This window comes from Pan troglodytes, chromosome 16 (genome assembly GCF_028858775.2).
Source record: "Pan troglodytes isolate AG18354 chromosome 16, NHGRI_mPanTro3-v2.0_pri, whole genome shotgun sequence".
Classification (NCBI taxonomy): Eukaryota; Metazoa; Chordata; class Mammalia; order Primates; family Hominidae; genus Pan; species Pan troglodytes.
Genome location: NC_072414.2, coordinates 52547490 through 52569549, shown reverse-complemented (window position 1 = coordinate 52569549; position 22060 = coordinate 52547490). Strand labels below are relative to the sequence as shown.

Below are 22060 nucleotides of genomic sequence, written 5' to 3'. Positions count from 1 at the left end.
GTTTTGCTCTGTTGCCACAGCTTACTGCAGCCGTGACCCAGGCTCAAGTGATCCCTCCCACCTCAGGCCCCTCTCCCCCACCAGTAGCCGAGACTACAGGCAGGCACAGACTGGCACCACCACACTCGGCTAATTTTTTTTTTTTTTTGAGGCAGGGTCTCACTATATTGTCCAGGCTGGTCTTGAACTCCTGAGCTCAAGTGATCCTCTCACCTTCGCTTCCCAAAGTGCTGGGATTACAGACAAGTCATGGCAGCTGGCTGAGTACAGTTATTCAGCATAAGCGTAACAAAAACAGAATGGCAGCCCAGTTCCTATGTTAATGAAATAGTAAGGGTGTAACTAGGGCAAGCTGGCCCTGTTTATGTCACATGAGTTTGTTTTAGAAAGCATTCTTGAGAACACAAACAAAACAAAAGAAAAAATTTTAGAAATACACTCACATTTTAATATAAAATGGACTGCGTTTTGTGGCTATATGATAATTTTCAACATAAATCTCCTTAAGAAGGGAGTCAAATGTTCTGGAGAGATCTAAATTTAATACAGTCTCATACGGAGCAAAATAAGGAGTTGCTGTGATAAACTTTTTGCTTTGCCAGGTATGGGCTACAATGATTGGTTGAAATCATCCAAAAATGAACTAAAAATCACAAATTCATTTTCACAGATTTATTGTTAGAACTTATGTTGCTTCCTTAAGAAAACGCAACTATATTAACTCTTGGCTATTGCAGTCAAGAATAAAACAGTCAAGGGGAAAAAAAACAGTGGCTAAATTTATAAAGTTATGTGTATTTGGCTTTGAAATATTTTTGGAATGTGAAACTGGCCTCACTTAGGTAAAGAATCAATTTGCCATGTCTTATAACATATCTATTTGAAGGCATTGAGAAGAGATCGAGAAACTCTCAAACTGAATGTACTTGTGATAATTATCAAGCCGTAATGCAAATAACAGAAAGGTCATTGTCCTATTCCTTGCACGACATCTTTCTCTTGGTAATTGGAAGAACAGGGTCTTTCAATTACCTTTTTCGCCTTCCTACTACAGCAATACCTCACCTGTGATGAATCTGTCCTCTGGCAACCTTCTCTGTCACAAACCATCTGAGAAGTTAGGAAGTAAGCAAATAGGCCTTTAGGTTGCCAAAACGGAGTCCCAAAGTTCAAGCACTACAGTGAATGCACTTGATTTCAGAGGAAATCTCTTTAGACCCAGTACATCCTATTTATAATTGGTTTTTACACAAGCTTAGTTATCTGGTTGGGTTCCAAGACATAGCTAATTCTAAGACAAAATATTAATTACAAGTAGAGGGAGGGCCTCATAAGATCTAGCATATGACTACAGAAGGAAGGAAAACTACGGATGAAGGAGGAAGAAAAAACATAAAAAGGATAAAAACCAGGGCCATTTAGTGTTGGGGCAAAATGTCATATAAATCTTAGAAGGCCTTCAGAGCATTACAGCATATACAATAATTTTATACTTTTTTCATAAGTGTCTAATAAATTTTTTTGAGAAGAGTAAAATACTCTTTATTTGGTATTACACTTTGGTGTGTAATATTAAATATTCTTTATTTGATTTTTATTAGATTTTGTTATTTATAAGATTTTATTATTTATAAAGTATATTTGATATTACACTACACACCAAAGTGTAATATCAAATAAAAAATATTTAACTCTCCTCAACTACTACACTTTAGTGTATAATATCACTCTAAATATTGCACACTTTTCTAAAGCCTACACTAAAATGCCTTTCTGTAAGTAAAGGGAACCGTTTTAGATACAGGGAATTCTGATTAGATTGGCATAGTCAAAGCCAAAAATATAAAGTAGACATTGCTACCTGATCTTCAGACCTTGCCTTTAAGAGGCAACAGAACACAAAATACAGGTGACTCTTGCTTGGTTCTGAGACAGTGAAGGAAATTCCCAAGTATTTAAATATATTCACATAACCAGTTATATAAATCTAAACATAAAACCAATCTCCAATAGGTTTTAAGGTGGTATTCACCATCTTTATGAAGAGTTGAACATTACTAATGAAGTCCAACCATATCTTTAGAAGGGGGAAACAGTGATAGCATTTACTGAATCGAAATTACTATTAAAATTCAAAGAAACATCAAACATACACATTTAACCACAATCCAGTCTTAGTTAACAGGACTGCCCAACAAAAATCTTCGGTCAGACATTAATGATCTGAATTCTGGTGTATGAGATCTATTAAATTATGGTACACACAAAAAAGTCATGAGATGTTCCTGTTTTGTAATAAACAAGGCAGTGGCCAACTAATTAATGCCCATTAGTAGCTTTTTTGAGATAGGCTATCATTTTCGTTCCAGGGATGAACTTTTTGGGATTCTCCAAATACTCCATCAGTGTATCCTGTCTTCAGGTGATGCTTTTGTTCTTACTGGCGTCTGTGTAAGTGAATCCAAAGGCCTGACCTGTCCTCCGTCCAGAGACCATGGAGATGTGGCCCAGTCTTGTGTTTGCCTCCCTTTCCCCCGGTGTGGCACTGGGCATACTTCTAGACAAAAATCTTGGTTTTCTCAACATCACCCATATTTAATTCTCTCTTTCGTCATTGGCACTACTAAGGTTCCCATTCAGAGGCCAAACATCCTGCTCTCCAAATTTCTAATAAATTTTAAAATAAAATTTCTGATGACTGTTTATCATCAAGAAAGTAAATTCGATTCAAAATTCTCTACAAAGAAAAGAAATAGGTCATAATTTAGAAATATTTCTTTAAAAATATTTATGATAACTGCCCTCTTTGTTTTCATGTGTTTACTTGGATAACACTCCAGTTATTTGGATATTCAGCTATCCCAATTACTTACTAAAGCTCTAATCAGCTGAGATTCATTGCTATTTGCTCTGGTGATGTTCTAAAATACATGATCACAGAGATTTCTGAAGTTCGGGTTTACTTCATTATATTCTTTGAGAGAACTATCCAGAAAGTAACTGCTATTTCCAGTTTGCAGAATGTTTCTCTTGTAGCCCAAGGGAATGTGTTCCTTATGAATACAAGTAGACTTGACCAACTGGAGGACCAAGTACAGAATTTCCTATGTTTATAATGCCTCCATCCCAGAGTTTATAACAGTTCATTATGGTTATTTAAACTCAAGCAAGGCTGAGCTTGTATCTCATTACATAATAGTACAAAGTAACTCAGCCAAAACTTTGTGTTCACTCACCTGGCCTTTTTTGTCTTGTAACCACCACCTCTGTGATTTTTGCTGCTTCCAAATAAAGGCCAAACCACATGTGTCATCTTCTACATCCTCTCGTAGTGCCAGAAAGCCTCACTCTCTAGTTCTCCGATAACCATAACAGTTGTGAGCATTCTATATCTTATTTAACTTAAGACAGTGGGTTAATTTTAGGTATGACTATAGAGGGATAATGCAAATTCTTTCACAGCAACTTGAAGTTCAGCCTTCACAGAAGCAGAGAGTACTACAGGTGGCAGAAAATTATTCCTGCCAGCAAATAGTAGTAGAACAAGTTTCTTTAGAACAAAAGGAGAAAAAGACACATCCAGTTTCAGTGGGATTAAATTAGACAGTGGGAGTTGGCTACCTAAACAGTACTTTTTTGGGTACTTATTGCTGTTCAAGCATTTGGGGATGTGCTATGCATAAATACAAGCTCTGATAAATCTTTTCTTTGTCCTTTATCATTGGATTGGGGTGGACAAACAAGTGTTCCTGGAGGCAAAATGGCAAGCCACCATATTCACAAAAGGAAGATAAGGAAGTACAAACTGGATACATGAATGGTGAGGGGAAACATCCACTGTAATTTGCAAGGTTTCTTCATTTACGAAGGCTTTTAGGAAGAAGTGAGGTTTGAATCAAAGATGGAGCCTCCCGCAGAACCAGAAAATGATGAAGAGAAAGGGGAAGCCGTGAACTTCCAGGCATAGAGGATCTCTTTCGTGGCCAATAGACTCATGAAACAGGGTTATACCTGTTTTATCACAAAAGATGCCACCTTTGGGTTATGGTCCACAGGCACATTCCCCAGTCAGTGACAATATCTTCACCTGCAGAGTGAACACGAGAACTAAGAAAATAGCCTGGACACTCAGAATAGAAAAAACACTGCCCTAAAATATTTAGACAAGTAATACAAAATTTATTTAGGTAACTGCCTTAGTTCTCTGCTTTTATATCACCTGTTCATAAAAGAGAAAAGGCGGGATAGAAGTGGGGTGGAGGTGAGAATAAATGGCTTAAATTCAGAAGCTGTCATGCCAGATTTTTCTCCTCCCTGTTTCTATTTATGAAACTTTGCACAGCACCCTCAATTTTGAGGGTCGATTTAGAATGTATTTTCACTTGGCGATGGGGAACACAGATCCCCTTGTCCACAGCTGTGGGTTTATAAGAAGAGAAAGCATGAAATAAAGATGAGAGAGACACCCAGGATGAGATCCGTTTTTTCCTAAACACTCACCTGAAATGCCAGACATTCCAAAAGCTTTTGCATTTACAGAGAGTGAGAAATCTCTCTACTGTCTGTGCTTCATTGGAAAGTAGAGGGACTATTGCTCTTTCAAGTGGGGGAGATTTGTGTAACAGAAAGAAACAGCAGAAAATAGGTCAGCAAAGTCAAGTGACCTGCACAGATGGGTGTTTTGAGATGTGTAAGCCGAGGTTCCACAATCACTACCCAGATTCACTTACAAATATCAGGAGTAAAGGCCGGAAATAGAAACATATTTTCCAGGCAAGAAGGAGTGGGGAAGAGGGAGAAGTGGGTTATCTTCTTTCCTTCAAATCACTACCATTTCCAGCATTTGAAAAAACATTTTCTTAAAGTCATTTTGCTCAACAGATGACAGTATTTCTTGGGAAAGTAGTAAAAAAAAAAAAGGAAAAAAAAATTCAAGCAATTTTTCTTCCCTTTCAGCCACCACCTTCCTTTTCTTCCCACCTGTGAATATGAACACAAGACCATTTCATTCTTAGGGTACTTTATTGGCCCCATTCTGCTTGCATATCCCAACATCGTGCAATCACTAATTGTTTCAAACAGTAACCTAGTACCAAACAGAATTTTAACATTGCCACTAATTCTTTTGAACAAGGCTGTGTTGGCAATTATGAAACAGGGTAGACGTTGGCAAGTGCTTTCAGAATAATTATAGGGTTTCTCGAGTAGTACAGTGTAAATAATTGCTGGTTTAAAAGCGTTATTGTGAACAGCAATTTATACTAAAATTTATATTTGCTCCTTGAAACCAATATATGTCGAGAGTGCCTCACTCCCTCTCCTACCTCCCCACCTTGAGCTCTCAAGGGCTTTGGAACCTTTTGATTTTATGACACTTTTAACTTAGCAAGGCAACTACAAGGCATGTCTAGGCCACAGTAAATAAGGGTAAGAGTAATGCATTTAATCAATGGGCATGAATGAAGTAATGAAACTGTTTCAGCTCTGGCCACCTGGTGTGCTCCCAGGATACTGACGTACAGAAAGGCCATTTTGGTACAGAGAGAAGCTAAGAACTGCAGTGGCATCATTTTTGCCTGGCAAGTAGGGCACGCTGAAGATTATCACCTCTTCTTTGGCTTATGATGGCAGGGATGCAGGGCACAGAGGACCAAGACACAGAAAGCTCTTGGAGATAATGCAGCTCTAAAGTGGCCACAGAGACTTATTAAAATATATGTTTTCCTCTCTGTGGAAATTTTAATTTTATCCTATGGTACATTAAAAATGGATGGGTACATCAGAAAACCAGGGGGTGAGCGTGGGGGAAAGAAAGCCTTGATGATTGGGGGAGAATGGTTTTTGAAGGGCTCTTCTCTCTTCTCTTTGGGTGAATGCTAAATGGCAGTCCTTCTTTTCCAAACAGGTGACCGTATGTGTCATCTTCTTGTCTTTCTGTTGATCCTAGTGGCTTCTCTTACCCAGCCTGAGAACTCCCCTGAGATTTTTCGCATCCTGAATGTTTCTCACCAAAGTAGCTAGAGTTCTAGGATAATGTGTTTTTTGTTTGAACTGCGGTTCCTGGTTTCTGCTCTCTAAAGCCCTTTTAAGTCATATTTTCCATGATTGTTCAGTGCTGGCTTTGGTATTTCAATAAGCCTTTCAATGGGTCATTAGCCCTGTAATTAATTCTAGCTATTTTTAAATGGTGCCTTGGTTATTAAAGAGCCCCCATATTCACAACAGTCTTGTCTTTCTTGGAGAATTACTAAGCATTTGCTGATTTTTTTTTAGTGCCAAAAATATTGCAATTTTATCTCATTGTGAATATATTCCTCATTGATAGGAAGAGTCAATCTTTTTGAATGAGGACAGAAAATATTTAACTGTTACACTTCCATATAATAGCCTTGTGCTTTTATTTTTCTTTCAAATAATCATAACAAATACCCATCCTGTACCCCAGGCCCTGTCATAGCTATATGTGTTTCACTTTACTTACATTTAAAAAAATCAATTGTCAGCAAATCACAGTACTTCAATGGGAAATAACTTTACAGAGAAAGAGAAGTGACTGGATTAAAATCACTTACTCAGTGTTAGAGAGGAAAAAACCCAACTTCTTCCTCTACCCGCTTATATTCAGTGTCTGGGGCCCCACAAAATAAACTTACAAAAGACAGGTTAACGGGAGAAAAAGGATTATTTTATATGCATGTGAGGGAGCCTCACAGAAGTTAAGTGAATACCCCCAAGAAGGTCATCAGATCTGGAGGCTTATATACCATTTTAACAAAGGGCAATAAACTTATGGAGAAGTGACAAGATAAAGGAAAATGGTTTGAGGCTTCTAGGGGCCATATATTGTGGGAAGGTAAATATATGTGGGAACTAATGGAAGACAAGGGTTACTTCAATAAGGTTTGTTTTAGCAGATTTAAGTCAGTGCCCATCTGTAGTGATAAGGGTTGTCTCCTCTTCCTGGTATGGGGTTGGGGCAGAGGGCACCTTTACAAGGGGAAATGTATGCCCTGCCTATAGGCAGATAGGGGTAGGGTAGAGAGCTTTTTCTGCTGTTTCTCAGTTGCTTTCAGCTCAAAATAATCTTCATGCCAAAGTGTCATAATTTGGGGTGGCATATTCTGATCTTCTCATCAGTTAGTTGCAGAGCTAAAATTAGAACTTAGACCATCTGACTCTTAGCCCATTCTTTTGATTTCTCTATGCTTTATTATATAATATTAAAATAGCTGTTAGTCTCTGTGATACTACGACAAGAGGCTTACCAATTCTAATATTAGAACCAACCAACAAGCCTGGCTCCACACCCTTGGCACATGTCACAATCAATCACAGCACAGTGCATCTCAACCAGCCCCCAAGCATTCACTTGAAATCCATGTGACTCGGAATATGAGCTGAAACTCACTTGCCATCTTGACCTTATAGTAATCCCAGGATAAAGCAGTAATTCCTGGTTCAGAAAAGCAGATGGAGATTAACTTTGATTATTGAGTATTATCTGGGATCAGATAAAAATATCAATAGCTCATATAACAATAGTAATAGCAGTTACCATTGTATGCCAGGCATTGAGCTAGTTGCTTACATATATTCTTGCATTTGAGCCTCATAACAGCCCTGTGAAGTAGGTACTGTTATCTCTGTGGTAGAGATTAGGAAATAGAGGTTTGGAGAGGTTAAATAACTTGCCCATGATCACAGTGCTAATAAGTGGAAGATTTAGCATTGGGGTCCAAGGCTGTCTATCTGTAAAGCCACTCCTTGACATCTAACAACATATATGGAGAGGTCCATGTGCTGACCACTTGTAGCCCAGCCCTAGATGTCGCAAGAGTAGTTATTAACTTTCTCACCTCCAGCCTTTTCTTTTAATCCTGTGAATTCCTTCGACATCTGTGGGTGGCAGGCTCTAGTAAATGTAGTTCAGAAGAAGATGCCTGCCCCAATTGATTTTTTTAGACACTTTAATTTGTGTTGGTTCTTGCTGTAGAGTTTCCACACTAGAAGGAAAGACCTGAGGCTGTCATTGGGTATTTTAATAACCCTTTCATTCCACTCCAGGGTAGTAGATATTACATGCTAGAAGCAGGTGGTAGGATTTCCTAATTTATTTATTCCTTTGGAGCACCTGCTATGTGTCAGGCACTGAGGCAGGCACTGGGAAGATAGGATGGAGAAGAATGACAGGTTCCTGCTCTATACATCTTATTCTTAATGTGTGGAGACAGCTAATAAATACGTGGCATTCCAGGGAGTGATAAAGGCTTTGAAGAATGAATGCAGGTATTCATAGCAGGTGACTTGCGGGGAGAGGGCGAGGGATGCCTTGGGTTTTTCATTTCCTGTGGACCCTAGGACAAATTTTAAGAAAAACTTTTCAAAAAGCAAGATAAGCTTCTGTATCTCTGAAATGACTGCAGTGCACTTGTGGCTCGGACGGAGACTGAGGAAAATGTAAAAAGACATGGTGTAATTTCAGTGTAATTTTCCTGTTTGACACCACTATCATTTTCCCAGTCTTCTGGGCCCTTCTCTCCCTGATAACTGTCTGCACCTGCAGCTGCATCGTGTTCTACCTATGATGCAAGGCTCACTGCCTCTCCCTAACACCACCACTGTGAACCACGAAGGATCCTGTGTTTTGTGTCCTCAAAGTCAGGTCCCCTGTGGCTACCGAAGTTCAACCACCTACACTGATAAAAGAGCCTCGGCTCACTCTTCCCAAGTGAATTGTTTCTGTTCACACTGGTTCTGTTTTTCTCTGTGAAATGAGGAGGTTGGGATAAACCCCAGTTGTAAAGGTGGCAGGAGAATGAACAGATGGTGGCAGTATCACCTTGGTCTTGCCCCAGCTTGGTAACCTTAGGACAGTCACTTTACCTCTCAGTCTCAGGTGCCTTGACTGAAAAGAAAGGGGTTTGATTTGTTAATCACAGAGGTCTTTATGGACCTGGCATTGAATGATTTAAAAGGTTCCATGTAGCTCTTTAGAGTACACTAAACAAAACAAAAACTATGATTTACTAGAGGCTGTGCATCTCTTTCCAGAGGAGTTTCAGACCAGGAAAGAGGACAGTAGTACAGTATCATTGTGGGGCGGTAGGAAAAATTATTCAAGGTCTTTTAACTTTCATTCCTGAGGACAGTTAGTGAGGGAAATGAACTCTTATGAGGTTGTTAATGAGATCAGAGCAAAGATGGCTCTTTGTACTCCCAAACTATGTTTAATTTCTTAAACTTTAGAAATGGCAGGTTTTAACTAAGTCAGCCAGATCAGGATGTGGGAACCGAGCAGGGACCAGGATGAGCCAAAGCATCAGAATCACTTACTTGTGAAACTGACTGGCTTCTGCTTGTTATCTGTCATTTTACTCCATATTGAGGTCAGAGTGGTAAAGCTATTTTGCAGTATACATTTCCTTTTGCTTAAAAGACATGAGATTATCAAAACAACAGGGAAGGGACGTTACTCACTCTCACCAGTAATTTTCAAATGCTGAAAATAAATGTGCCTAGATATAGTCTCCATAAATATATTAATGTGTTGCATATTCCCTATATAGCTATAGTTATTTCTTAATTGATTTCACTCTGCAATACTGTGAAATCGCCTTATGGAAATCTGAAACATAAAAAGATACCACTGACTTTGTAGCTATCCTGTTTTCTTCTAAAGGTGTTGGTTAAGTGCATTGAAGCATGGGTGGTCCACACAGTGGCTCTTCCAGACAAACTAAATTAGCAGAAGGAGCAGCAAAACCAGCAGTTATGCAAAATGTTTCTTTTTGTTTTCTTTAATTGTGGTAATGAGTTCATTCAATTTTGAAAGCTTATTTTTGTATGCCTGTCTTCCATGAAATTTTGAGGTGTGAATTCAGCCATTCATTGCTTGAGCTTTTATTATTTCAGAATTAGGGTAGCATTACTTCTGTTCCCTCATCAACCCCTTGGAGAGTCACCATCTAGATGATAATATATACTTCTATTTATGTCTTTCTCCTAGTGTCCTTGAGCCTTAAGGAAAAGAAACAACATCAAAAAACATTAATTTTTTTCCATTGAAAGCTGATCCATGTGTGTGCTGACAATAACTTTAATCCCTTTAATGTCCAAGTGAGGAGGATTGAAAACTGGTAACACTTTCATTGATATTTTTTAAATATGCTCTTATAGCAAAAAAAGTTTGATATCTTTTTGGTGACCACTTAAAGGAGAAACTATTGATGCATAAATTATAAATTCTATGGCTTTAAATATTATTTTTTGAGATGAATGTGTTTGGGGTAGAATATGAACAACTTAAAACTTTAAAATTTCCATCTAAATTTCAAGTCTTAAATGTGCCTCTTGGTTTTGTTTTGTTTTGTTTTGTTTTGTTTTGTTTTGTTTTGAGACAGAGTCTCACTCTGCTGCCCAGGCTGGAGTGCAATGGCACGATCTTGGTTCACTGCAACCTCCATCCCCCAGGTTCAAGAAATTCTCTGCCTCAGCCTCCCGAGTAGCTGGGATTATAGGCGTGTGCCATCACACCCGGCTAATTTTTGTATTTTTAGTAGAAATGGGGTTTCACCATCTTGGCCAGGCTGGTCTTGAACTCCTGATCTCATGATCCACCTACCACGGTCTTTCAAAGTGCTGGGATTACAGGCGTGAGCCACCGCGCCCGGCCCCTCTTCTACACTTTTTTCAAGGTCAGAAGCAGCTCACATATAGACAATTACATCTTCAGCCACTTAGTTTTCGAATATCACTTTCGTTTCATAAAATGAGCTATGTTGTCCTTACAATCCAGTTGATGGCCAGAAGAAAATCAGACCCTTTATAAAAAGTAGGACTTTAAAAAGCACTGGTGTCCTATTGTAGGCTGTTTCACAATACACATAGTAAAATATGAATTTTATTGTTTGTTTTGTTGATTGGGAAGGAGATGGGAGGGGGTGGAGAGTGACATTATAGTTTGAATTTATAATTTGAAAGCAGAGAAAATGGATGAAATAAAAAGATTACCATATGAGTATCGCCAGATCCTCCCTCCCACACACACATACCTATCCCCAGGCAATCTTTCTGTGAGAATTTACCTTGGTGTTTAAAAATCACGGCAATGTAAAAGTGATATTAAAAATAGTATACTACCACTGTAAGAAGTATGACAAACATGTGAGATCCTGAGAAACTGCAGAATATTTTCTCATTCGAAGTTTAGTACCTTGGTCTTATAGTGTTTGACACTAAAAAACATAGCAAATACTGTTTTATATTTAGCCTATTCCCTGATGCCTTGTTTCTGAAATTAATTCATGGGCAATGAGTGGGGGAGGAAAAATAACAACAACAAATATGCCCTGGTGATACAGTAAATGCCACTTTCCAACACTTGCTCGCTACCTAAGAAAATCACTTTATTTTCTTCTCTCATGCCCAGCTTGATTGCAGAGAGCAAGAGAGTAGATGGAAACTGTGGGGTTATTTTTTAACGTTATATCATTAACTCCATCCAACACAACATGCTTAATTCCTTGTTTCTCGTAACTTTGGCATGAAGTATGGTGTTTTGTTGCCTGTTTACAAAATAGGCGACAGACACAGAACATAAGAGCTGCTACATATCATAGAACATATTGAGAATGCCAGAGATTTTTCCTGTTTTCTTCCACAAGACCATGTTAAACTGTGTGTATCAAGTTTAATAGGAGCAATGTAAAGCTACTTGATTACATTTTTATCCACAACATGATTTAAAACTAATGCTATTGGCCAGGCGCGGTGGCTCATGCCTGTAATCCCAGCACTTTGGGAGGCCGAGGCGGGCGGATCATGAGGTCAGGAGATCGAGACCACGGTGAAACCCTGTCTCTACTAAAAATACAAAAAATTAGCCAGGCATGGTGGTGGGCACCTGTAGTCCCAGCTACTCGGGAGGCTGAGGCAGGAGAATGGTGTGAACCTGGGAGGTGGAGGTTGCAGTGAGCCGAGATCGTGCCACTGCACTCCAGCCTGGGGAACAGAGCGAGACTCTGTCTCAAATAAATAAATAAATAAATAAATAAATAAATAAATAAATAAATAAACTAATGCTATTTACCATGAAGTGTAGTAGTTATACTTCGTGCCTCCCAGCGCTTGAGGGTTTCATCATTGCCTTACAGTATTTCTCAGAAAATAACACATTCTCCCCTGGAAATTGTTGGCTGACTTTAGCAAATTCAGGCCACCTATTCATTTAAGACTGTTGTGTGTGTTTGATTATCTAGAATGAATTGCCTTAAGAGTCTCTTTTGGAAAAGTACTAGCACAGTGCCCGAAATGCCAGGGAGTGGAAAGTCATGGTCTCGGCGGGGAAATGACTGCAGTGTTCATGGAGACAGTGTTTTCGCTTGGCTGACATTAATGACAACCCAATGCTATGTGCTCACTGAGTGTTTTCATTTCAGAAGAGCATCAAAACCACTGGGTCCTTTCAAGTCGTCTTCTTTTACTGTGAAACCAGAAACCATGCCGACGACTACTTTCAGTAATAACCTATGTCCCAACTGCAGGCTGAAGTAAACTTCTTGTCATATAATTTTCTAATTTCTGTGTAGGGGTAGTTGTAGCAAACAACTTAGTTTCTTTCAGAGCGTGACTTCAGAAAGCGTATTTTCATGCAGCAGTGATGGGTAATGAAATCAGAATTTCCACAAAGTCTGCCCTAATTGAACAGCATTATCAGGAAAAATAAAACATGAGACTCAGAGTTTTCTCCCAAAGTCATTTATGTTATTAGGTAATGAAGCTGATTTTATTTTAGCAAACGTACTAGGAGGTATACTTCCACGTGAACATTGCCCCTTCAAAGCAGTCAACTGGAAAGGCTGAATGTCCGTGCCCATAACGCTGTCACTGCCAAAAGCTAATATATAACTCTTCTTCTGAAATGGCTTTCACCTCCTTCAGCAATGTTTTCATATTCTCCATAGTGGCCATAGTTCTCCTAGAAAAGTGAGCTTGATATTTGAAAACAACCAATAGTTAATATGCTGAAAAAGGTAAGTGAAGAAACCAAACCAGGCCATTTTCCTTAAAAAAAAAAAAAAAAAAAAAAAAAAAAAAAAAAGGCCAGTCATGGTGGCTTACACCTGTAATCCCAGCACTTTGGGAGGCCAAAGTGGGTGGATCACCTGAGGTCAGGAGATCAAGACCAGCCTGGCCAACATGGAGAAACCCGTCTCCACTAAAAATACAAAAATTACCCAGACGTGGTGGTGGGCGCCTATAATCCCAGCTACTCGGGAGGCTGAGGCAGGAGAATCCTTTGAACCCTGGGGGAGGTGGAGGTTGCAGTGAGCCGAGATCACGCCACTGCACTCCAGCCTGGGTGACAGAGCGAGACCCTATCTTTAAAAAAAAAAAAAAAAAAGGAGGAGAGGGACTATAAAGTACAGCTGTGTCTTATCTCATTGGCACTGAGAGCAGCTGCATAAGAAGTAGCTCCAAGTAGTTTGGGGCAATGACAACATAAGAACTTTGACGCCCATCCTCATTTTGGTGTCAAGGTTGGAGCCAGTGAATTTGTTGGAAGAAAATATTGGCCACTAGCTTTCTTCTAGAACATTAATAGAGTGGATGACAATGAAGACAACAAAGAACTTTCGAAGGCTATCATCCACCACAACATAGGAGCATCTCCACGCCCACAGTACGTGTCAGTTATCCACATTACCCCACTGTTGATCGTACACATCTTTGGTTGTGTCAGAACTGCTACTCCCCTAACAAAATTCTACGCAAGCAGTGAGTGTGGGAAGCTGAAGGGAGGGACAACACAAGGGAAAATCCTGCTCAAAAGAACACAGAATGGTGACTTTCATTGTCATAATCTGATAGTAATCACGGACAATTCTGACTTCAGCCACCAGTTCAGAAATCACTAAGAGGCAGGAGAGTTTGGTCATGAGGCCGCTTGGTGCTTTTACTGCAGTCACACAGAATTCCCTGTTTCCAGGCTCAGCAAACCTCCGTTACGCAAACTCCGGTTGAAGACAAGGGTGTGCTGGGGAATTTGATGTAAATTTTAGTTGTGACATTGAAGCTTTCCCCACAGGAAGTCCTTTGGAACTATCAGCATTTTATTCCATTTTATGTTTAAAAATATAAAAATGGGCTTTATTAAAATCCCATTTTTTTAAGGTTTATGAGCTGTTAGTGAAGACTATACAGAACTGCTACCTATTTTCCTGTCTCTATCTGTTTCTCCTGGGAACTGTTTTTGGCTTACCGCAGATGGAGGAAAAGAGCCACACTGGAGTGAAATGAATGACAACATTCCTGGAGAAGTCTCTCACGATCTCAAAATCCTTGGCCCACTGGTCATTTATAGCCATTGCTAAAGTATTTGTGACCAGTTTCCTTTAGTTTAACAATTACTCTCTCAATAGACAAGCATCCATCCAAATAACAATTTGTCCTAAATCAAATCCCTGGAATATTAAAATACATCATTAGTTTAGGAAATCTGTTAGTTGGCCCTCAAAGTTTTTCATTTTTTCTTACATAATCCCGTCTTGCTCCCCATTTTTCAGTTAGAGTTGAATAAGGTAGGGCCTAGCAATGTCAACCATGATGGAGATGCCACATAGTATTTGTCAGTTTAGGAGAAGGGTGAGAAAGCATGTAGCAGGTGGAACGGATGGTTCCACAGCCCCTTGACTCCCTGACGTAGAAGAGACTGAAGGCAACCTGATCACCACGTTCAAAAGTTGGCTTTCTCCATTTTAAGTTCTTCCTTAAAGCCTCTTTAAGCAAAGTCCCTGAAATGATACAGTAGAAAAATCACACAGACTTATTTAAAATGAATTCTATCACTATTCCTGAGATCTCACCTGCCCCACTGAGGACATTTTGTTTTCGCAAAGTGCTTTGAAATGTGATAAAGGATCTTAAAGAATATTTGTAAAATTATGCCCAAAGAAGACATTCTTTGAGGTTAACTTGCAGTGTCTAAAAGTCAAGAATGAGGAAGGAAAGGAAAATAACAGATTCACTTTAAAATGGACCACGCTAATTGGGCAGTGAAACATCCTTGTGTCACACCATTTACCGTAGCAGACCAGAAGAGGGAAAAGGCTTGATTTTTCTCTCATAGATACCACAGTTCACTCTCAAAAACATTCCTAAAATGGATTGATATTTCTCTGATAGAGCACCTGTTTTGCTACTGACAGTGTTAAGTTCCATACTAATCAGCTCATCTAGCCTAACTGACAACTCAAAAAGCTGATTCCAAGAACAAGAAACTGGCTTCAATAGAAATATTATGGTTTATTTTGAAGCGTGGGGACAGGTAAGGACTAAACAAATTTATCTTTGTGACATAGTTTAAAGGGTATTTTAAATGAATAATAATTCCTCATAAGTGCTAGCCATTCGTCTCATTGTTGGTGGGTGTGTTTGAGGTGCGGCTGGTTTTTAAAACAAATATACCAAAGGTTATGAACCCCCCAAATATTCTGTTCCATTCAGAATTTATTTGTAAGTCTACGCACTTATTCAAATGATTTTTTTCTAAACTTTAATTTTCTTTTTTTAACTCAATTTCTTGGAATTGCTTTCAGTAACTGCTTCAGGCCTCTTTGAATAGCAGTGAAGGCAAAATCAGGGCAAGTCGTGGTGAACAGTTTGGCTTTTCTGGAACACTGAGCTGACGCCAGCCACCCCACTGGGCTTGGTTCCCCAACATCTCACAGCGAAGGCACTTGTCTGATGCATATTACGCTTTTATGTTACCACCGGGGGCTGCCTCAGAAGTTACTCCTCTGTGTCCTGATGGTCCTTGACTTGGCCTTGGACTGTCCTTGACCTCCAATACCTTAGACAGTTGCAGGTGGGAACAGTGTAGCTTGAGGTTCTAAAATGCTTTGCTGATGGAAAAGGTTTTGTTCTGAAAAGTGAATTACAATAGGAAATGGATTTGCATTACTGACACTATCTGCTGTGGGCTTTGCCTCTATTGATTTAAAGCAAAAGGGCACAATTAGTGGCCTTCAAAGAGAGGGGAAAAAAAAAATAACCTAACTCTGTCCTAGCACGTTCAATTAACTTGTTTACTTTGAAGGGAAAAAAAACTTTTATTTTTACATCAACAGCGTATTAGCATGGTGTTGCCTTGTCTCATCTGTAATGGCAAGACATGGTTTTGAAAAAAAATTCTCTTCGTTTCATAGTAGTAATGTTATTTTCTAACATTAAGCACAACAACAACAACAACAACAACAAAGCAGGGAGAGCACGAGGGGTTCGGTGTATAAAAACGGTGTTCTAGCTGCCAGAACTTTTCTTCTGGATCTCGAAGAGAACAGTTCATTGTATTTCCTTTCCTAAACCAATGAAAATGAAAAATTAGTTACTAGGTAGAATTCTTTTCCACTTTCTATCCCTTTTCCCTGACGAGATGAAACCTGCTGGGTTTTGCCATAAAAAGAGGTCCCTGTTGGGGAAATGAGAGTTCAGCTCACTCTTCACATCACAGTGTAATACAGCAGGACTGGCTCTGGAAGATTATGTAGTGCAGCACTATGCCTAAGAACAGAAGAGGAGGCTGAGCTCTGGAGAAAGAGGGTCACAAAGCGTTACAGGCATTTGGTGAATTTTGCTCACTGCACAGGCAGTTGTGAGAGCCTCCGAACCCTGTAGTTCAGTCTTTTCCCCACTTTACCAGTGTGTGAGGCCTCTCTCCCACTTCCTCCACTTACCACCTCTCCAAGATGCCAGCCTCACTGTGGGCTTTCCCTAGAAAGAAACACTGGTTTCTTTCTATCGTGCCCTGGTTAATGTTGTTTCTCACATTAGGCCTCTGTGTTAGAAATAAAGCTGCTAAACTCCATGTCGTTATACAACAAAAGGAATACAGTGACCTATCCTTCATTCTTCTGATAGTTCCCTCAACTCCAGCTGCAGCCCCTGCCAAATACTATCATCCTTAAAAGATAGACAGTGATCCCAGCACTGTGGGAGGCCAAGGCAGCTAGATCACTTGAGTCCGGGAGTTCAAGACCAGCCTGGGCAACATGGTGAAACCCCATCTCTACTGAAAAAAATATTAAAAAAGCCAGGTGTGGTGGTGTGTGCCTGTAGTCCCAGCTACTCAGGAGGCTGAGGTGGTAGGATTGCTTCAGGCCAGGAAGTGGAGGTTGCAGTGAGCTGTGATCGCACCACTGCACTCCAGCCTGGGTGACAGAGTGAGACCCTGTCTAAAGAAAAAAAAAGACAGTGATGATGATTATAGCTAACATTTATGGAGCACTTACTATGTGGTGGGCACTGATGCTACAGGCACTTTACTTGTGTACCCTGTAATAATGAGATAGGGCTCGTTTTAAAGGTGAGGAAACTGAGGCACAGAGAGATTAAGAAAGTGTCCAAGTTCTCATAGCTAACAAATGTCAGGGTAGAGATTCAACCCCAGACTCTAGATTTTGCAAATCAAATCTCTACACTTTGTCTTCAAGGTCATAATCAACTCTTCTTTTTCCTTAAAAAAAAAAAAAAAGTTCACTTTCATCCTTAATTCCTATGCAGTGAAGCTAATGTAACAAGATGAGCTGCACTGGTGGGTTCTGTGCATCCTTTTTGTGTCCTTGGTGCCCAGTCACGCAGGTTCTCAGCAAGTGGTGGCAGGACATGCAGCTGGATGGACTCGTGTGTAGGCCCATATGTTGGGGGTGGGGGGTGAGGTGTATGTGTAAGCATGTGGGGTGTGTGTGTAGGGTGCGTGTGCAGTGTATGTGTGTGTGGCATGTGTGGTGTGCATCTGTGGTGCGTGTGGTGTATATGTGTTGTGTGTGTGTGGACTGTATGTATGTGGGGTGGGTGTGTGTGTGTGCCGTATCCTTGGTGCCCAGTCATGCAGGTTCTCAGCAAGTGGAGGCAGGACTTGCAGCTGAATAGACTTGTGTGTGAGGTGTGCCTGTGTGTCGTTTGAGGTGTGCCCGTGTGCCGTGTGTGGGAGGTGTGCCCGTGTGCCGTGTGTGTGAGGTGTGCCCGTGTGCCGTGTGTGTGAGGTGTGCATGTGTGCCGTGTGTGTGAGGTGTGCCCGTGTGCCATGTGTGTGAGGTGTGCCCGTGTGCCGTGTGTCTGAGGTGTGCCCGTGTGCCGTGTGTCTGAGGTGTGCATGTGTGCCGTGTGTGAGGTGTGCATGTGTGCCGTGTGTGAGGTGTGCGTGTGCCGTGTGTGTGAGGTGTGCATGTGTGCCGTGTGTGAGGTGTGCATGTGTGCCGTGTGTGTGAGGTGTGCCCGTGTGCCGTGTGTGTGAGGTGTGCCCGTGTGCCGTGTGTGTGAGGTGTGCATGTGTGCCGTGTGTGAGGTGCGCCTGTGTGCCGTCTGTGAGGTGTGCCTGTGTGCCATGTGTGAGGTGTGCCTGTGTGCCATGTGTGAGGTGTGCGTGTGTGCCATGTGTGAGGTGTGCGTGTGTGCCGTGAGGTGTGCGTGTGTGCCGTGTGTGAGGTGTGCATGTGTGCCGTCTGTGTGTGAGGTGTGCCTGTGTGCCGTGTGTGAGGTGTGCCTGTGTGCTGTGTGTGAGGTGTGCATGTGTGCCGTGTGTGTGAGGTGTGCATGTGTGCCGTGTGTGTGTTGGTGTGCATGTGTGCCGTGTGTGAGGTGTGCCTGTGTGCCGTGTGAGGTGTGCATGTGTGTCATGTGTGTGAGGTGTGCATGTGTGCCGTGTGTGAGGTGTGCATGTGTGCCGTCTGTGAGGTGTGCCTGTGTGCCGTGTGAGGTGTGCATGTGTGCCGTGTGTATGTGTTGGTGTGCATGTGTGCCGTGTGTGAGGTGTGCCTGTGTGCCGTGTGAGGTGTGCATGTGTGTCATGTGTGTGAGGTGTGCCTGTGTGCCATGTGTGTGTGAGGTGTGCCTGTGTGCCGTGTGTGTGAGGTGTGCATGTGTGCTGTGCTGTGAGGTGTGCATCTGTGGTGTGTGTGAGCATGGTATGTGTGTGTAGTGTACGTATGTGTGGTACATGTGAGCATACGGTGTGCATGTGTGGTGTGTGTGTGTGTGTGTGTGTGTGGTGTGTGTGTGCCTGTGTTACCATTTAAGATGGTAGCAGCTATTGGCATTAAAAAGGACCTGCTATTCTGAGCTCTGGCTTTGACAGTAAGCTGTGCCCACAGCAGCTGTTAGCAATCAGAGTGTGTTTCCATCCGATGTGAAATGTGCTGCCACCACTTGTGAAATGGATTTCAAAACCTTGCCGTAGTGAAGTACCAAAGTGTGTGAATGGTATACTTTTACTGCAAATTAGAAAGATTCACTTATTGCAGTGATAATGTCACACTCACTCACTCAAGCTATCTTAAGTGACAGAGACACACATTGCCAAACAGTGGATAGCTGATAGCAGTGTTTTCAGGACAGTCATAGAATGTCATCTGAAATGTTTGTCTCTGCAGGCAAAAGAAGCACCTTGGACTAGAGGAGCAGAAACTGAAAATGGAATAGGAAGGACAGTGGTGCGGGCCTCGTTTTGATATCTTTACATGGCTGTTGTGTTCTTACTTTGCGTCTAGTGCATGACTTACATAAAAATAAGTGGCTTCAAGATAAATACACAGGCTATACATTTCGTTTTCTTGGGGGAAAAAATGACATTTATGAGGTGTTATAGTGTGTGCATTGATGCTCAGATGTCAGACCTTCTTAAAATAAATCTGACAATCTCTTAGCTTGGTCCAGAGCATTTCTTCTCCTTATGTCTCGCAACTACTTAAATCCCCAAAGCTCTGCTGCCTCTTTCTGTATTTCCCTTTCCTACTAAGAAATAGCCACCAGCTCCTGCCACTTCCCCTTGGGAATAGGCACAGAAATAACTGTGCTTCAGCTATCCACAAATATTGCTATCCATTCTCAGGCTGAGCTTATATGTTGTAATTAAGAATGGAAATGTTTCTTTAATCAGCAAGTTTAAAGACCATGCATTTAGGGAAAGTCAGAAACAAGTCCTCAGGTTGTTTGGTCATTAGTATGCCTGGCTGAACTGGTTGTCTTAGAAAAGCCTTACAAAAGAGAATTTTTTGAAATACCATTGAGCCACAGTTCAGAAATATATCTGTGATGTATTTGAAAGGCTTAGAACTTGCCATATTTTTTGTTTAGATGTTAATGACCATGTCCTGGAAACTGGAGGTGAAGGAACTAGTTGAATTTCTAGGAGTTGGTCACTAATTCTTCAAGATCTTACAATCTTAAAGTGGTTAATATGAAAACATTTACACTTCCGCTTCTGGCAAGCCTAAATAATTTGCCTGTGATTTTTAATAAAAACCGGACCCTTCCCTCATCTCTCACCCAAAGCTTCATCCTCTTATTAATTCTAAGGACACTTTATTGAAATGGAAAACAGCACAGAGGTAGAGCAGAAATACAGGCTGTGGGCTAATTCTCTTAACAGTCCTCACCCACTAAAATGATCTGTGGACCAAGAAAGTTTTGGTGTCATGACACCATGTTCCTGTGACTATAAACGTGTTGTCTTTTTAGTGTTCTGGGCTTGCTATAGAGGGATGTAAATGCATTTTCAAGGTTTAATGTTCTAAGTTATTTCCAATCTTTTACCATGAGTCCAGTTTATTTAGTTGGGGAATATTTCTTGAGTGACATCTATTCAGTGAGCAGTAGCAGATCTTCAGAATGCCATCAGAGCTCATGGAAAGAAATGATGGGTTCCTTTACCTGGTAAGCTTTTATGACTTAATCTGGATTCTTGTTATTTTGACCCATTTCTGCACATCTTACTTCATGCAGCTGGGTTTTGTGACCGCACAGTTATAGGAGGGGGGGGGGGGGTCATGGAAATTGTGCAGGTGGAATTAGTAATCAATGGTTGTTAAGAATTTGTGGGGTTATGTGAAATTTGGTGTGAAGTTAAGACAGCTGCAAAGTGGAGTGGTTTTCTCGTAGGCTTGGGTGTGAGAATGTTGGGGGTAATTGGTTAAAGTAAGATTGTTTCATAAAATGCAGTAAGTGTAATTCTGATGTTTTTGGTTGAGCAGAAACTAGATCACCAGATTTGGTATGGTTTTAAAGATGTTCTTTTCTGTTGTGAAAAACAGACCTTGAGCAATGAAAGCAAAGAGTTGACCCCAGTGCTCTCAGCTGTAAGGAAGATTTCACCTAAATGTAGCGTAATTGTTCCTGTTAAGGAGAAAAAAAGGAATTGGTATCTAGAGTGAGGTTGATCGCAAGAAAATACGTATGCAGTTCTGTGAGTCAGATGACTTTTTTTGTCTAGGATTATCCAGAATTATGTAAGGGACACCATTGTTGGAAACAACGTTATTAGGAATTTCCCTTGAGCATAGTCTAATCACTTAGCAAAATAAATGGGTTCTCTTTCCTGCTGATATGAAATGACATTTAACCCACCCCGAGAGATTCTAGAGAAAGAGGACTTTTGTTAAATGTTACTGATCCCAGGGTCCTAGAAAATCTTCAAGGACTTTATATTTTAAAATGTAGTTAATTCTAGAATCTTAGAGGGACCTTATGCCAACTGAGAACCATTGATTAAATAGCCAATTACCTTTATCTTAGCCCTTGATATCACATAACCCCACAAATCCTTAACAACAAATACGTTCTGTTGTTTACAAAGGCAAAAGAGAGGAAAAACAAAAAGAAAAAAAAGGATTGTATTGCTGATCATGGTGGCATCATTTATTGGGTGAGAACTTACTTATTTAGTATCTGACCCACTGGATGAGTAGGATGAAGTATTAGGAAGCTTATTTTGCTGTTCAGGTCTTTCACTCAAGGTTTAAATTGGTTACCAGGTAGATACCAAAAAAGGTATAGAGTCAATTGCCTTAAAGTTAAACAGTTTGTGCACTACTATGTGATAGGAGAATTCTAGAGAGAACTGGATCTAAAAAAGCCACCCACTGTTCTTCTATATGAAAAATCTGTTTCCTCTCTGATTTGACAGAATTTCCCTGTCTAGGGATAAAAGTGCTCATTTGGATTTGGCTTTTAGCAGAGATACATATGCATCAGGGAATGTGAGTCAGTTTCTCTAGAAAGCTTAATC

The 22060-nt window shown here is 40.6% G+C and overlaps 1 protein-coding gene and 1 long non-coding RNA gene across 8 annotated transcripts in view; one reads left to right on the top strand and one right to left on the bottom strand.

Annotated features, from left to right (window-relative positions):
• Positions 1-22060, top strand: part of RORA (RAR related orphan receptor A) — a 735316-nt gene that overhangs the window by 665227 nt on the left and 48029 nt on the right. The window lies entirely within an intron of this gene.
• On the bottom strand, positions 12741-15922 carry LOC134808542 (uncharacterized). Its single transcript, XR_010151724.1, has 2 exons — positions 14261-15922; positions 12741-12989 (listed from the first exon to the last, which is right to left on the bottom strand). It is a non-coding gene; the product is annotated as an uncharacterized LOC134808542 (long non-coding RNA).